This window comes from Monodon monoceros, unplaced genomic scaffold (genome assembly GCF_005190385.1).
Source record: "Monodon monoceros isolate NGI ecotype Baffin Bay Population unplaced genomic scaffold, NGI_Narwhal_1 Super_Scaffold_13, whole genome shotgun sequence".
In the NCBI taxonomy this organism is placed as follows: domain Eukaryota; kingdom Metazoa; phylum Chordata; class Mammalia; order Artiodactyla; family Monodontidae; genus Monodon; species Monodon monoceros.
Window position 1 is genome coordinate 20568899 of NW_021703769.1, and position 17948 is coordinate 20586846.

The window sequence follows — 17948 nt, forward strand, 5'->3', positions numbered from 1 at the left end:
AACTCTAAAAGAACCACAAGTGCTTTAAAAGATCTTCCTTATGAAACACAAGAAGATTTCAGAAAATCCAAGGTATTAATCATCAAGGAGATAAGAGGACATTGTGACTAACAAACCAGATGGATCAATTGGTAATAAAGCAAATACTTGCTGAAATCAGTATAGAGTAAAAACATATGCTTAATGAAACTAAACATAAGTGGGACTTCCTTGGCAGTCCAGTGGTTAAGACTCCTCGTTTCTAATGCAGGGGGCGTGGGTTCGAACCCTGGTCAGGGAACTAAGCTCCCACATGCTGCATAGTGTGGGCCAAAAAAAAGAGCAAAACTAAAACATAAGCATCTCAGAACCTATAAAATATGTAGATGAAATGAACCCAGAGATAAAGAATTCAGGGTAAAAATGGCAGCTTCTGTGCACAGCACATTTTCCATGGGTCAAATTCTTTACATGTAACATCTCTTGGAATCACTGTGCCAACTCTGCGGTAGGTGTTCTTCCCATTTCAAAGAGGAGAAAACTGAGACTCAGAGAGGTTAAGGAACCCATAAGTAGGGCTATTCCCGTTGTCTATAGCTGGCATCTTTTCTGATTGCTCAATCATATGCCATGATGGTTAAGTATTTTTTATTATCTCCCCTGCTTGAAAATAGAGAAAATGTCAGACAGGAAAGATGGGCCACAAAAGCACGACTAGAAGCAAGAAGAGAACTCTTTGCAGGAAAATAAGTGAAATCTATGCAGAGTGAGGATAACTGTTTACAGCCATAACTTCCCTTACTATTGGAGCTGTCATCACCTTTGGAGGCTTAGGCAGGAAATATAAGTATCTCATCCTAAATTTCATAAAACTCTGCCTTCCAAGCCCTATGAGCTCAGCCCCCTATGACTACTGTTCCCTTTCTTGGTGAGCACTTTCTCATTTTCACTTTACTCAACAGCTCCCAAACCAGATTCATAACAGCAACTGTCTTCTCTCCTCTACTCTCTGGGAGATGAAGCTGTCAGTAGAATAAATCAGGAAGTTTCCAGACCCTCTGCATTTGGGTAAATGAAGTTTCCATCCAATACACAGGCTTTGAAGTCTCTCTGTATGGGATCTGTGACCTTCCAGGTCACCATGCAGAGAGAAGCAAGCTGTAGTAACCTGCCTTTACATTGCTTTCGTTCCTCCCTCTTTGATCTCCAGCCAAAGTCCCTTCACTTTGATTCCCTCCTCTTGGCTCCTCTTGGGTGTACAGAACTCCAAGCATACCTCTGCTTCCCCTCTGACCCCTTATTCCATTGAAAATTCTCCATAAGCCATAGATTCAATCCCATGAAAGTGATGTTACCGTCACAATTGAACTTATCTCCTCGTGTTGAAATCTCAGGTTCACTTTGTTAGAGTCTTTGGTCTACACTCAGAGCCCTAATATAATTTCAATCCTCTCACTCATCATTTTCTCCAGCAAATTGCTAAACACTCTTTCTATTTTATGCCTGATGTCATCAACAAGTAACGAATTTCAGAATCTTCTTCGGGCAGTTTTCTCCTCTAATTCACTTCCACTTTTAATTTAAAGCTGCATTCATTTAACCAATCAACAAATATTTATTACCATCTACTATGTGCTACGCCATAAAGCATGGGGGTCCTAAGGGTCCCTTAATGAACAAAACTATTGATCAGAAAAGTTCTGCTCTGGTAACAGCAGAGTAGCTCTTATTGGACACACCCCCTCACATATAACTATTGTGAACTCTACACACCACACACACACACACACACACACATAACCTATTGGAAGGCACTAAATTTGTTCAACCACAAGCAGACAGAAACCGGAGGGGAGTCAACACATGAAAGAAAGAAATTTGCACTAGGTGAATTCCATGTTTTTGTAGCTTTTTATCCGAGGGCAGGCCCCAGTCAGTGTTGTACCTGTTGGCTACAACCTGGATGAGAACCTTCGCTCTTACCATTTGAGGAATTAAAGGACAGAGTTCAGGTAACTACAGTTGGGAAGTGAGGAGAAAGCATCCCAGAAAAGAGTCACAGATGGTAGCCCCAAATGCTGAGTATAGATTCTGTCCAAATCTCTCTGAATGCTGCATGTGCAGGGCAGGTTCCAAGCAGCCCAACTAAGGCTAAAAGAACTGAAGAAAGATTTCAGCTGCTGCCTACCCAGGGGGAAACTGAATTTAGAGTTTGTTTGGTCAAGTTAACTGAATTTTTAAAAAATCATTACTGTTCTGAGGAACATAATAGAACCAAGAGTCTCTTCAAGTCTCATTCATGATGTTCAAGATGTAACCTAAAATTACTAGAAAAAAAATTTTTTAAAGCAAACAGGAAAGGGACTTCCCTGGAGGTCCAGTGGTTAAGACTCCATGCTTCCACTGTATGGGGTGTGGGTTCAATCCCTGGTCGGGGAACTAAGCTCCACATGCCTCAGCGTGGCCAAAAAAACCCAAACAAAAACAAAAAAAAAAACAGAAAATATGACTCAAACTCAAGAGGAAAGGCACAATAGAGATCTATCCACAAAATGACCCCTTATTTCCTTTAAGGGTATAAAGGAAAATATGCTTGTAATAAACGAACAAATAGGAAATACCAGCCACAACACAGAAACCACAAAGAAGAGAAGTAAAACTATTAATCAGATTAGCTAAATCCACACCAACACCTTTCTCTGCATCCATGTGAGTTGTGCTTTTCACTAGAGCCAGTTACATAGTTCTAATATTGACTTCAATGACTGTTTTTTTTTTTTTTTGGAGCACCTTCCAAGTGCCAGGTCTTGGGCAAGCTGGGAGCAAAAATACAACATAAAATATTAAATCCTGATCCCAAAGACCAGATATTTTCATCTGATGACATCTGTATAGACGACTTGTCACTTCTCATGTCCTCCTTTCTATTTCAGGTCTTAAATTGGAAGAAGAGATTGAAGTCCTGTCATGGGCTCCTCCCAGCTTCCAGATCACTCCTGATGGAACCATTTGCCCACATAAAGTACACATGAATGAGGCACAGGCTGTCAGGTTTAATACACCTCTACATTCTCCTTTCACAGCAAAAGCAGCCTCCCCTGCTGGTTAGACAGATCAGATCTATAAAAAACTCTGGGTACAGACGTCAAAGAGAGTCAATGGGGAGGCACTTGCCATTATAACACCTCTTTATACTGTTCCATTAATGCGTGTTTTGCTTTTTCAAAACCTGTCAGGGAAGAGGTTCTCAAACTTGGCTACAAAGTTGGAATCACCTGGAGATGCTGGGAACTTACATTAAGATCACAGAGCATGGCTACTATATGTCCACCAGAGTGGCCTTTTTTTTTTTTTTTTAAGACAGAAAACACCAGTGGTTGGCAAGAATTCTTATAAACTGAGTGGGAATATAAATTGGTACAGTCACTTTAAAAAACTGCTCAAGCAATACCTTCTAAAGCTGCACATATGACGTCCTATAATCTAGCAATTTCATTCCTAGGAATACACTCAACAGAAATTTCTATATACATTTACCAAAAGGCATTTACAAGAATGTTGACAGCACTATTTGTAATAATCCCAAAGTGTAAACGATCCAAAATGCCCACCAACAGTAGTTTGGAAAAAAAATTATGGTGCACTCACCCAATGGAACATAGTCCAGCCGCGTGGATGAGTAATATACAATTACACTTGACAATCTGGATCTCTCACATTGTTAACCAAAATAAGCCAAACACAAAAATGCATACTACATGATTCCATTTATGTAAAATTCAATGACAGGCAAAAGGAATCTCTGTTGTTATCAATCAGAATTGTGGTTTTGGAGTGGGGGTGACTGGGAAGGGACTGAAGAAGGGCTTCTGAAGTGCTGATAATATTCAGGTTTTTGAGCAGGATATGGCTTACCTGGGCATGTTCAATCTGTGAAAATTCATTCACTTAGGATGTGGGTACTTTTCTGTGTTTGTTTTACCTTAATAAACCATTAAAATTTTTAAAATACGGGGTTCCATCTCAAGAGATTCCAGCTTAGTTGGTCTGGGGTGCAGCCATGCATTGAAATTTTTAAAAAGCTCCCCAGGTGGGTCTAATATGCATCCGAGAACCACTGTGTTAGAACTTGGCAACCCTCTTGACTATTTATTTCTTGGAGCAGAAAGTGCTGCTGCTTCTCCAGAAAGGTTAAAGCAGGATGTTTTCTGTGGAACACTAGTAGCTCCAGAGGAGGTTAACAGGTGTTACATGGAAAAGGGTTCCGTGGTGAAATAAACAATTTTAAAATTTTTAATGATTAACTCTTTTTGAACACTTACTACATTCCTGGAGCTAAGCTAGCTGCTTTATCTACACTATCTCATTTAATCCCACAATAAGCCTATGAGAAAGGTACTATTAATCTTCATTTTACAGAAGAGTAAACTAAAGTTCAGCGAGGTTAAGTAATTGCCCAAGGTCACACAGCCAGTAAGTGACAGGGTTAGGATTCAAATCCACATTGACCTTGACACTGAAGCCCATGCTCTGAACCACTGCCCTGATTTGCCTCTCCAGGCTGCACTTGTCTGCAGGACTTAACAGAGCTTCCACTTGGCTAATGTGAGCTGTGGGTTGTGAAGACAGGAACATGGGAGGCAACACTTCCCAAAATGGTCTCCTTGCCTCCATCTCTTACCTTCCAACCCACAAATCCACACCACTGGCAGAGTTTTCATTCTGCACCCAAGTCTGATCCTGTATTTCCCTTGTAGGGAAGCCTATAATGTCTCCCCAGTGCCTGTAGAGTCTAAAATTCTTAGCCTCAGAGACCAGACCATCCAGTATCTGGCCTTGACATGTTTAGCTTTACCTCTGGTCGTCCTAACCTCCCTCCCACCCTCCCCAAGTCCACTAAACACTCAATTTTCCAGCTACACTTAATAGGTCTGGTGGATTCACACCCCACAATGGTACCCACCATTTGCTGAGACTCTGCTATGTGTCAGGTACTGCCCATAAATTAACTTTAATCCCCACAAGGAGCCTTTAAAAACAGGTCTCATTATCTCCAGTACATAGAGTAGGAAATGGAGGCTCACCTTGACATGCCCAAAGTCACAACTAGTGAGTGGCAAAACTAGAATTTGAACACAGATTTAGATTTCTCCTCTACAAAGCCCATGGAGTTTTCTCTCTGCCTCACTCACCACCTCACCTTCATTCATACTGTTCCATGGAGTGGCAGTACCCTTCTTTCCCTCCACCTGGCAAGCTTTTTCTTGTTCTTTGAGAGCTAGCCCAAGTGCTGTAATGATAATATCTATCATCTCTTAAGTGCTTTCCAGGCACCGTGCTCAGCACTTGACTTGCCTTGTCTCATTTACACAATATTGTCTCCATGCTCCTTTCATTCCCTCCGAATTGTTCTTTATCTGCCTTGTGCCAAACGGGTTTCTCTCTCCTCTTTAGTTCCAAAGCGTTTGACCACATCTCTGTTGTGGCTCTCAACTAGTAATTGTTAGTTTCAGATCTGCCTCTTCCATTGCACTAGATGCTCTCGAAAGACAAGGAATAGATGTTATTCAACTTTTCATCCCACCCTAGAGTCACCCAGCATGTGGTAGATTTTCAATAAATGGAAGAGGGTAGACAGGAGGGTGGGAGACCAAGAGACCGAAATTCACTGACATTATTCCATCAGTCGTATCATAGGGAGTGGTCCTCTGACTTGGAGCCAGAGCTATAGAATCAAACCAGACAAAATAGACCTGGCTGTTGGAGGAACGTGGGGGCCAGACCCAGGATGTACCTTACCTGGCCCCTGCCTTGCCATCCATGAAAGGATGAGTTAGGACCGTCTCTGGCTCCACAGTCTTTTTTCAACTCTCCATGCTTTGCAATTGGCTCCAGAGATCCTGGCTTAGAAGCTTTGCTGTAAAATGATGGTTAGTTTCATTCCACAGCACTGTTTCAGATATTCTCAGCTGCTCCTTGTCGCGTGTTGTTCTTAAAGTATTGCAGCGAATGAAGAGCTATCCAAGACAGGTAGCCCAAAGGAAATGCATAGCTAAGGCGTGGCTCCCGCAGGTGGGAAGATCAGGTGGTCATAACCCCTTTCTAAATGGATCTATTCTTTTTGAGTAGGAGGCCCTTTTACAAGACACAGACATCTTTGATTCTTACTCATTCATTGAACGCCCATTCTGTGCACCCAGTCTACAGTGGGCACTGTTCAGAGCACGCATCCTTGTAACCCCTGGAGTAACCGCCAATTCATGCCACACCCACATCCAACTTCTATGAGCTCCAAGGTTGTGGATTTTTAAAGCCAGTCTTCTGTTCCTTTGCTCTCACTGTTTCTGGACTAACATACACATTTGCCCAGGTACGAGTGATTGGTCATCAGCACCAGCTGCAAACTCAGCTGGGTTTCTGCACAGCCTCCCTCAAACAAACCTCATTAGTAAACATGGAAACTACCAAAAAGTCTATTTCAAAATTACTTCTCCCTTCCTAGCTGCCCATCTCTTCTGCTGCCACCACTAGGGGTAAGCAGCATGATTTTTCTGCTTCTAACAAGTCATTTTCTTCTGAGGATTTCAAGTATCCCCCCTCGCACCGGGACATAGTGTATGCTGTATTTTACAAATTCGTTTATGATAGTCATGAAGAGTTTATCGAACAGAATTTAGCTTATACATTTCTCTAGCACAGCTTTGTTCTTATTTTATTTGCCCACTTGTCTGCTTCCTTCAGGAGACAGGGACCAACCTAAGGGCAGGAGCTGGTTTAATTTAATTTTATGTCTCTAATTCCAAGCATCAGGCCAAGTAAAATGCAGTTCTTGAATATTTAACAATCTTTATGTAGCCACGGTCTAAAGGGTCATAAAATCTGAAGTATTGTGGAACTTGACCTAGAAACATTCTTTCTATTTTATTCCTATCTGACTGGCAAAAATTAAAGTTACTCAGTGATGGAGAAGGGGTTGGGGCAATAGGCATTCACACACATGGTCGAGGGAATAGAAATTGGTTTTCGGGACTCCCCTGGCGGTCCAGTGGTTAAGATGCCACGCTTCCACTGCAGGGGGCATGGGTTTGATCCCTGGTCAGGGAACTCAGATCTTGCATGCCGTGCCAAGAAAAAAAAAAGAAAAATGAAATTGGTTTGGTCCCTTGGGAGGACAGTTTGACAATGTCATAGTTCAAACTGCAGGGAATTTTCCTTACAGATAAAATCATACCAGTGTACAAAGATACATGCTGTGTAAGCAAGGATGTCATAGCATCATACACTTGTAGTAGGAAAAAAAACAAAATAATCTTCACCGCCAGCAAGGGACTAGAGAACAAATTATGGTAAATTTTTATTACGGGAATATCATGTAGCCTTTAGGACTGAGGTATATCTATATGTGTTGACACATGCTAAGATAAATTAGCTGAAAAGGGAAGTTTCAGAAAAGCGTTGTACAGATGTGTTAAAAAGAAAAAAGGATAAACATGTAAATGCATGTGGATTTGTATATGCAGAAGAAATTTATGGAAAGACATAAAACGTTCAGGGATTTCTTCTGGGGAAGAAGAAGTGAGTGGATGATGATTGGGGAAATTTCCCTTATTTCCCACATTTCTGTACGGTTTGAATTTCCCTTATTTCCCACATTTCTGTACGGTTTGAATTTCCCTTTCCATTTCCCACATTTCTGTACGGTTTGAATTTTAATAATGAGTTTGTCTTCTTTTTATAATTAAAAAGCATAAAATACAGCAATAAGAAAACAAAAGCTTGATTTCATACGTTAAAAAAAAAATGAAATTCTGGAGAAACTCTTCCCTGTTTCTTAATAAGGCAATAGGCAATGACTCTAAAGCGTTCTTTCTCTGCCCAGTTCATGGGTTGGGGGGGGGGGGGGCAATGATGACTACAGAGTTCCAGAAAGGAATCTGGGGACAGGAAAAGTCACCAAGAAGACTCAAGAGCCCTGAAGAAAGTAAGTGTGAGAATGTGTGCCTTCTACTTGCTCTTGGATGACAGGAAATAAAGCCAGTTCTGACTGAGGCTCTGAAACATTCTGGGAGCCAAGAAATTCTGAGAACTCGCCAGGCTGGCATGGACGCTGGGGCCTGTAACCAGCGCCAAGAAGCAAAGGCTAGGAGTGCCTAGGTAAGTAATAGACGTAAGTAACCAGGGTGAACAAAACAACAGACCCAGTCCCCTGCGATGTAAGTGACACAGGGCTCTGCTCGCCTATCCCCTCTGCTCTGCAGCTATGGCTCCCAGTGACTGACTTCACTGACACTAATGTAATAATTATTGTTGGTATGTATCGAGTACATCCTATGTGCCAGACACAGGCTAAATAATCATAGCCTCTCATACGATTATTATTCCTATTTTACACATTGGTAAATTGAGGCTCAGCAAAGTTAGCAAATAGCTTCTCAAGGTTACAGTAAGTGGCAGAGGCAGAGATCCAACTGAGGTCTGACTCCAGAGCCAGCCAAGGTCACTGCTAGCCTTTCCCCCATCTGGGGAAGAACTAGAGAAAGGCACTCCCTCAGGGCAGGGACAGCTTACGAAGTGCAACAGCATTTTTTGCCCAAAGTCAGACAGCATCATGATTAAGTTAAAGGACTTGGAAGCTAGATGTCCTGATTCAAATCCTGACTCCACCACTTACTGGCTATGTGACAAGGGCAAGTCATTGAACCTCACTTTCCTCAGCCGTAAAATCAGGATCGTGGTAAGGTCACCTCTTAGAGTTGCTAGGAGGACTAAAGGTTAAATAGTGCTTGGCTCATAATAAGTACTAAATGTTAACCATTATTATTAATATTAAGAAAAAGATGGGGCTTCCCTGGTGGCGCAGTGTTTGAGAGTCCACCTGCCGATGCAGGGGACGCGGGTTCGTGCCCTGGTCTGGGAAGATCCCACATGCCGCGGAGCGGCTGGGCCCGTGAGCCATGGCCGCTAAGCCTGTGCGTCCGGAGCTTGTGCTCCGCAACGGGAGAGGCCACAACAGTGAGAGGCCCACGTACCGCAAAAAAAAAGAAAAAAAAAAGAAAAAGATGCCCTTCCTTCCAGGTAGATGCAACCCTGCAGGGTACAGAGCTAGGCAAGTGGAGCGGGCTAGCTTTAGGTCCCTCCCTCAGCCGTGTGCCATCAGGCTATACACAATGCTACAACTTTACACCGGGCCTCCTGAGCAATTAACTTCCACGTGCTGCCAGCTCTTCCTCTTGGCTTCCCCTCTGCCAGCCTGGCTGTGAACCAGGATCACCTGGCACACTTTTTAAAAATACAGACTCCCAGGGTCCCACCTTGGCCGGTTCTGACTCAGGTAGGCTGGGCTAGGGCCAAGGGATCTATCTGTGTGTTTAACAAGCCCCAGGTGACCAGGTGACCCAGGAATAGTGTGTCCCCCGACACACGTTTCTGGAAGTGCTAGAAGCCCCTCCGTTGCTCCTTGTGGGCAAGCAGCCTTTCCTTCAGGCTTGGTCCCAGGTCTGGGCACACAGAGAAGGGGAGCAGTAAGTCTGCTCCCCTGCAAACCAGCCTGCAGAGCAGATGGCTGGGCGAACAGGCGCGACAGGCTGAATTTGCTTGAGTGGGTGATACCAGGGACCCCTCACCTGTAGACTTGGGCTTCCCCAGACCTTTGCTCCCCAAAGTGCGGTTCACAGACCAGCAGAATGGCTCCCCCTGGGAGCTTGTTATAAATGCAGATGCTCAGGCCCTAGACCTAATGCATCAGATTCTGCGTTTTACAGAAACCCAAAGGCTGTGAGCAAGTTTGAGGCCTGTGCTCAAGATCCCTTCCCCCGTCAGAATAAGTTCTAATCCACGCGCACCTCTAACCTGTCCAAACACCCTCTGGGGCCACTCTTTTCTTTCAAACTCCCAGAGAGCCCTGGAAAAGCAGCCTGGTCCTTTCAATAGCCCAGATCTAGGCTCAGCAGGAGCCTGGGGCTCATGATGAACCTTTGCTTTAATGAATTATTTCAAAGCTCACATGAAAATAAACCTTCCCACTAAATTGAAAAAGAGACAACAACTCTGGCCTCTATGATTCTGGGGCGTAAAACATTCCCTTCTTTTGTATAGAGTCGTGACCCCTACTTCCCTGGCCAAAGCCATCCAAAGACATCAAATGCTCAAAGAAAACAAGCCATGTCTTCCTATTGGCCAAGCTTCAAGTTATCGGGCAGATTTCACACTGGAGCTTGACCTCATTAATCCAAGGCCTATCACATTGCTGTAAATGTCAGTGGAAAAATAGCCATTCAGTGGGTTTCCTTCATTCCACCAGAAAGGGAAAAAAACAGGAAGCTGACAGCAGCTGCGCCCCAGCTTGGCAGATCCCAAGGGCCCAGCCGACAGGGCGTTCCTTATGAGCACCTACATTCCCCTGCCCCAGCCTGCTTGTCCAGATAAAGGTGGGTCCTGCGTCTATATGAGCAAAATGCAGCGGTGACTGTAGCAACAGTGCTGATAATTCGGGCCCCCTAGCACCTGCTCGAGAAGGAAAATAGCTTGGTCTGGATTTCTTTGGCCTGAATGACCAGTTGGCTCTTCATCATTCAAGTTCATCTGAATCACTTCTGTCCATTCAAAATGTCCTGCAAGCCAAACCTCTGGGACTCCAAGGGACATAAGGCCTTCCAAGTACTCATTCATCCCTTTAATGTATATTGATTGTCTCCTGTGTGCCGGCCATCATGCTGGGCAACTGGGGACACAGGGCTGAATGAATCAGACACAGTCACTGACCTTAGGGGCCTCATGTGCAGTGTAAGCTTTCTCAATTTCGGCACTATTGACATTTGGGATGGGACAATTCTCTGTTCTGGGGGGCTGCCCTGGGCACTGTAGGATATCTTGCAGCCTTCCTGGCCTTGACCCACCAGATGCCAGTAGCTCCCCGCCCCCTCTGCACTTACCCACTTGTGACAACCAAAAATGTCTCCAGACATTGCCAAATGTCCCCTGGGGGGCCAAACTGCCCCCAGTTGAGAACCACTGGCCTAGTGGGGGGGAGACAGAGTAAAAGAATAATGACCACAAATAGCCATATAATCGCAATTATGCTAAGTGCCATGGAGGGAAATTTTGTGGATACGATACCAATATATTTATGATATGGAAGTCAATTTTATGCGTGATTACAAATCCTTTATGACAACTCTGAATTGTATATATATACATATACATGTATATGTGTGAGTGTGTGTGTGTGTGTGTGATCTGTATTTCCAGTTGAAGAAATTGAGGTGCAAGGAAGTGAAGAAACTGGCCAACACCCAAAAGCTAGTGAAAGGCAGAGGCAGGATTTGAACCGTGGCCCTGAACTTTGCCTCCTGTAGAAAAGGAAATTCGAGCCTTTGTTTTGATGTCTTCTGTAAACAGGTAGGGTGTGTGGTCACGTGATGCTCTAACCAGCCGTCCTAAAAGACTCATTCCTTCCTGGGGTCACCGTGGAGCTCCACTGCCACCTGCTACATCAATCAAGCTGCAGACTGCCTGCGTCAAGGCACGTCCGTGGGGCCCAGCGGGCCAAGGAAGGAAGCCCTGAATTCTGAGACATCCAAGAACAGCTCCCCATCGCCAAGTGCCTGCACGCAGGGCCTTCCCAAAAATCAGGGCTGGGAGAGAATGGGGCAGTCCCCAGGTACCCGGAGCACACCCCACTGTGATCCATCGCCAAGATGCCTACAGCCCAGCATCCAGGGGTACTACCAGACATTCTGCAGTCAGCTTTACATATTTACCAAGGGCACGCGTGAGGCGGTACACATAGCACAGAGCAACTTCGGAGACCTCTAGACATGAGTTCCTGCCACTTATAAGCTGAGTGCCCTTTAGCAAATCACCTCATCCTCTGTGCCTTAGTTTCCCCTTCTGTTCAGTGGGGATAAATGCATCTACTTCAATAAATCAGTATGAGGATTCGATGGCAATACGAGCAGAGACCTTGGTCAGTGACCAGCATCCAGAAAAGTACTTGGTACCTCATTATGGTCGAGGGAACGAGATCGTGACGCTTCCTCCACCCACATCCCCTTCCTTCAAGTGAGAAACGTCCCAGGAAGAGAGAAACAGGCGCAGAAGTAGCAAAAGCATCTCTGGAAGAAGGAGGGGACCTCTGTGCTTTCCAGGTAGAAGGAAGAGGAAAGGACAGTTCATGTACTGGCAAACGTGCACAGACCAGCCCTTCCTCGCCTGCAGAAGTTAATTCTAGGCTGCGATCAGACATCTCCGTTAGCTGCAGGGGGCCTGCTTTGGGTGAGCAAGCGTTTAACCATTCGGGACCCCTTGGCAGGATGGCCTTGCTGCCTGGCCTTGCCTCCTGCCCCTCCCTAAGTCACACCCTACGGGGACGGTGCTCCAGCTGTAACTCCTGCTCACTGCTCTCCGAGACACCCAGCACTTTTAAGCCTCTGTGCCTTTGCACAAGCTGTTCCCTTGGCTCAGGCTGCCCACCCCCCTACTAGCCACCACCTGGAAATCTGTCTCTGAAGGGCTCAAATGTGCCCCTACTGCAAAATTTGCCCATCTGCAATTGGTCACTGCAGGCTAATAATAATAGCAGCCAACATTTGCAAGCACTGATTAATATCTAGAAGGCTCTGAGCTGAGGTTTTTGCCCATGTGGTCTCACTTTTCTCCTCACATCACCACCCTAGAGGTAATGCATCTGTCCATCGCCACCCAGCTACAAGGTGGCAGATTCAGGAATGAGACCTGGGTTCGTTAGCCGAGCCCACCTGTTCATCCATCCCTCAACTCTTCATTCCTCTTCTTGCCAGTGAAGCTGGGTCCTCACTGTCACCTTTTGCCCCTAGATTGAGAAGCCTGAGAGCTGCCTGATTCATCTTGAAATCCCTCGCTAAGCACAATAGCTAGAATGGAGTAAACATCTGTTGAACGAATCAACAAATCCTGCAAAACGGCAGCCAGATGAGAAAAGCCAAATGACAGACTTCCTAGAGACAGGCCCATGCTGGACTTGAACTCCCAGAAATCAGCAGCACCCCCTCCAGGCTAAGGGGCTTTCCCTGTCCTGTTAGCTAGAGGCAGAAGAGTTCTGATGTCCCCCAGATTCGGGGGGTGGGGGAGTGAGGGTGAGAGGGGGGAACCTGTGAGAGCCCAATGCAAAGGAGGAAATGGTGGTGATGGTGATGATAATCATGTCCTGCATTCCTGCCCATACCAGGTGCTGCACGAAGCACTTTCTGTGCATCACGGGCTCACAGAATCCTCACAACCCCACAGAGCAGGCATTACGATTACACCCATTTTACAGATGAGAAAACCAGGAGTCAGAGAGAGTAAATAATTTACCCAGGTCACAGAGCTTTTAAGTAGAGACCTGTAATTTGAACTAGGCCTATCTGACTCCCTTGCTCTTCAAACTTTGTGGCTTTCTGTAGGAGGCAAGCTTGTCCAAGTCCTCCTTAAATCCCAGTGTCTAGGATGTACTCAGGATGAAGAAGGTCATCCTAGCCTCTGCTGGAAGAATGCCACTGGGGACCCACTGTACACCAAGTGCTTCAAGTCCTGGGTGCAGGTGGCATGGGGGTAGGGGTGGCTAGATTGGCAGAGGGGTCAAGGTTGGGTGAGGTTCCTGATGGTCCAAACACAGCACAGGAATCCAGGTATATGCCTTCCGTGATCCATAAAGCCATTCTGGCTGCAGTCTCTGTTGGTTAGAGAATGTTGACGCTGGGTATGGAGCAGGTTTTGAGAAGAACCTGGGGCCCTAGTTTCCAAAGAGTCCAAATGAATTCTGCAGAAGGTTACTGCCTTGGGGAAAAACCCACCTTTCTGCGTCAGCATCCTCTTAGCCCCGTGGCTCAGGCTCCCGAACAGACTTAACAGCTGGATTAGAAATGTAACCTCCACTCCATTACCAATTACCAAAGAGAACGAAGTCTGAGCATGCACTAGGTCTTGCCTGCCATGTCCCTCCAAGCCAGGATAGATTCAGAGGGCGCAAGGATGCAAGGAGCCCCAACCCAGAGCCCGCCAGTGAACGGCACAGAGGGAGGAGACCAAAAGAGGGGTGAGCGGGATCAAGTGGTCTTCCTGAAGGAAGACATTCAGAGGCTGGCAAGAGCTGGGACCAGGAGAGGGGTCAGGAAGGTTCCAGGGAGGGGGACGCTGTTGGGCAGACTCCAGTTCACAGCAGAGTACGAAGTTGAAGGTCCAAAGTGTCTGGTTGACATCTTGCCTCCAACATCCTGGCAGCAGGTGGGAGATGAGGGGCTGGGAGGCTGTGTGGGAAAGTCCGGGAGCAGGCTGAGAGCTGAAAGGTCTCACCAGCGCCCACCAGCCGCCCGCAAGCTGCCTCTTTATGACAGAGCGGAGGGAGGAAGATGTGGAAACTCCCCCAGCCCCTGCAGAACCACCCACCAGGGCTCTACTTCAGCTCCTGCCTAAAAAGAGACACGCCCCACTGCAAAGCGTTCTGAGAGGCGCTGGTATTAACAGAGGAGCGCTCCCGCTGCCGAGCTCCGCTGCACCCAGCACCTCACACGGTCCTCTCCCCATCCTCCCACGGGCTGATTAGCCCCGTTTCCTAGAGGCAACTGAGGCTCCGAGGCCAAGGGCCTCGCTCTCGGGCAGAGAGCTAGTCACTGGCTGAGCTAAGAAGCTTTATGGCCAGTCTCGAAGGAGGCCTCCCTGATGGAGGGTTTTCCTCCGGTGCTTCACCAGACACGGGCAATGGCAGGGCCCACAGGGAAGTACCCCCGCTGGCCGAAGTGGCCAACGGCAGGCCCCTTCCCGGGGGCGCCCTGCGGGCAAGGGCGCCTGATACCTCGGGGGTCCGGGTCCTCCACAGAGGGCGATTCAGAGGCGGCACCTGGTGCCCGGGGCCGCTGAGAGCTGGTGGGCGCTTCTGACAATGAGAACAGGGGCCCATTATGTGGAATCCAGTCACATGGGCGCGCAAGCAGCTCGGTTTTCGGTTCTGAGAAGCGCTTATGGAGCCGCGTCTCTCTCCTCGGGCTCCAGAGATGCCCGGGAGCACCGGGTCTCGGGTTTTTCGCGCCGCCCTCCCGGGAGGGCCAGATTCAAAGCTCCAGTTATCCGCCCGAGGCTGGGAGCTGCATCCTCAGCATCTCCCGCTAAGCCGGTCCGGGCTGGAGAAGGAGGAGGCGGGGAGTCGGCCTCAGGGAAGGAGGCGGGCAGAGCACGCCCCCCCACCCCTGGCTCTCCACTCGGGACAGTCTGGACAGTTCAGTCTGGGCGCTCCCGGTGACCTTGGGGAGACCCCTCTGCGCGACCTCTCCGGGGAGGGCTGCACAGTTTCTGCCCATCCTAGGCGCTCGGGGGCGCTCCTCCGGCAGGAGTCGATGCGCGGGACTCGGGAGGGGAGGAGAGCTCCAGGTGCGGGGGACCGAGCCGCGGGCGCACGGCTGCCCTTCGGAGAGGCCGGGAACAACCACGCGCGGGGTCTCCCCGGGGCCGCGGGGCGTTGTCAGCTGGATCCCGCAGGAGGCGGGTCTGCACGCGGGGGCGCCTGCCCTGGGGACCTTTCCCGCCCAGGCAGGAGCCCTCTCGGCGCCCTGCCACCACCTGCGGGGAACAAGCGCCGCCACGCGAGGGGGCGGCGCCCCCGTGCCGGGCCCGAGGCTGGGCGCCGGGGCTGTCTGGTGCTGGTTGTGGCTCCTTCTGCCCAGCATTGCGCCCCCCGGCAGACGGCGGCCCAAGAGCCCAGAACCCGCGAAGGAGCCCCCTGCCCGCCCCAAGAGCCGGCCACGGCGGCCGCAGCCAACAACCTGCCACTGCGCCCCGTACCCCGGCCTCATCTCTGGCGCGCAAGACCCGGGAGAACGCCCCCACCCCAGCCCGACTCTCGGGTCCTGCGCTCCCGGTACCCGCCTTTCCAGGCTCCCCCCACCCCCAAATTACCTTCTGCCGCCAGCCCTTAGCCAAAGCTCCACACACACCCCCAGCCAGACCCTCAGAGGCTGGGACCGCCTCCTCACCGCGATCCTCATCCCCCGCCCTGTCGAGCTGCAGAACGCAGGGAAGCAGGCGGCGCCGCGGGGGAACTCACCCGCTCTCCCGAGCCCTGCCCCGGGCGGCTCCCGGCCGTGGCTCGGTCCGTCCGTCCCCGAGCCGCAGCTGCCAGTGCGGCGACAGAAGCCTGCTCCGCAAGACCGCGAGCCTCCACCCCGCCCCTCGGCTCCTCCCCCGAGGCGGGGCCTGAGCTCGTGGGAAGGGAGTGGGCGCGCTCTACCCTGCCTGGCCGACGAGGCAGCTCCGGGAAGGGTCCTCGCGTCTCTGGGTGCTCCCCACCCCTTCACCACCCTACCCTTTGAGCAGCTGGAAATTGAAGGCGGATGAGAAGCGACCAGGATTCGGAAGAGTTTTCCTTACGGGCTTCCTCCCACCCTCCAACACTACTAGCTTGGAAAGGGGGAAGCCCAGGACTGGATTCTTGCTCCCATTTGATGGAAGGGCATCAGGAAGCCCAGAGAGCCGCAGTAAACCACCCAAGGTCACACAGCATTAGTACAAGTGCCAGCAATTCAAGTCTCCTATCTTGAAGCCTGAGTCCGAAGGCTTCCTAGGACGTCAAGGAGCCCAACCAGGCCTTGTCCTGGGGGCAGGTTTGTGGGATCAGGTCCCCCAGCTGAGGGGTGGGAGACGAGAGCCAGACTAGTGGGAGTATGGGGACCGTGGCCTGCGACGTAGAATCGCGTCATTTACTCTTTCTGGGAAGAAAGGAGGTGAAGCGAAAGAGGAAGGAAGTGGTCGTACCTCCACTGACGTCTGCCACTGTTTGGGAGGTACAGGATCTAGAAAGGGGCTGCCTCCCTGAGACAAAAAGTAATACACAGCCGGTGGCTCCTTTCATTGAATTCAATCCTCTTTCCTGGGCTGAAGACCCCTCCACTCAGCACCATCTTTTCTTTAGAGGACAGTGGATTTAACTATCTTTAAGTTGCTGTTGAGAAGACCCTTCTCTCCACCCCACCCCCACCCCCCAGGAAGAGGAGAGAAAGTTAACAAACAAAAGGGAAAAAAATCCCTCCCCAAACATTCTCTGGAATCCACACTCACTGAACACGGGCTTTAGAACAATAGAGTTCTCTTCTGCACAAAGGGCCTTGTTTCCTGAGCTTTCTCAGCCTCCAGACTAGAACCCTAGGCACCCCAGGGCCAGCCAGTGGGGCACAGAGAAGGTTTAAGTTTGGGGAGTTTCGGGGTGATACCCAATTAATTCAATTCAATTTCTTGTTCAAAGAAATCCCTTACTTATTATTATATAGCAACATTCTTCTGAGGCTGACAGTATAACCTGAGTTTAGTGATTTCCTGTTTGCTGAGGAAACTCCATGACCTTTCTTGGGGAAGTGAAAACCTCTAGATTGGGCTTATTCTGGGCCCCCAACCTCCCCAGTTTCTCTGAAAGCTCCTCCCCAATTTGACCCTTGGCTTCCTCTCAGATCATTAATAATCCAGTTGTGAATGACACCATTTCAGAAGAGCAATTAGAGAGCAGGACAGGTAGGGAAGACTTAAAGTGATGTTTAAAATAACCCAAGGGGATCATTGTTCGCTGCAGAATGTTTTCACTGATTTATCATGAAGAGCTGTGGGCTGAGAGGGCGGGAATCCGTCTCTCCAAGGCATGCGCAGAACTTGGAGCCTGCTTCCTGAAATGATGCCTTGAGTATGGGTCCAAATCCCCATGCTGTGCTGTTCATTTACACTGCTCTCAATGTTTGATATCCAAAGTTCAAGTATACTCAGAATCTGGTGGAAGACTCACATTTCCTGATTTCAAAACAAAGCTACAATAATCAAGACAGTGCAGTACGGTATAAGGATAGACATGGATCAATGGAATAAAACTGAGATTCCGGATATAAACTCTTATTTTTATGACTAATTGATTTTCAACAAAAGTGACAAGACAATTTAAAGAATAGTCTTTTCAACCAGTGGTGCTGGGACAACTGGAT

At 48.5% G+C, this 17948-nt stretch overlaps 1 protein-coding gene across 1 annotated transcript in view; it reads right to left on the reverse strand.

The window, feature by feature from the left end:
- Positions 1–16120, reverse strand: part of PPP1R16B (protein phosphatase 1 regulatory subunit 16B) — a 102017-nt gene extending 85897 nt beyond the window's left edge. The window contains exon 1 of the mRNA XM_029222214.1: positions 16034–16120. The gene's annotated coding sequence lies outside the window, so the exon portion shown is untranslated. The remainder of the gene's footprint in view (positions 1–16033) is intronic.
- Positions 16121–17948: the final 1828 nt, after the last annotated feature.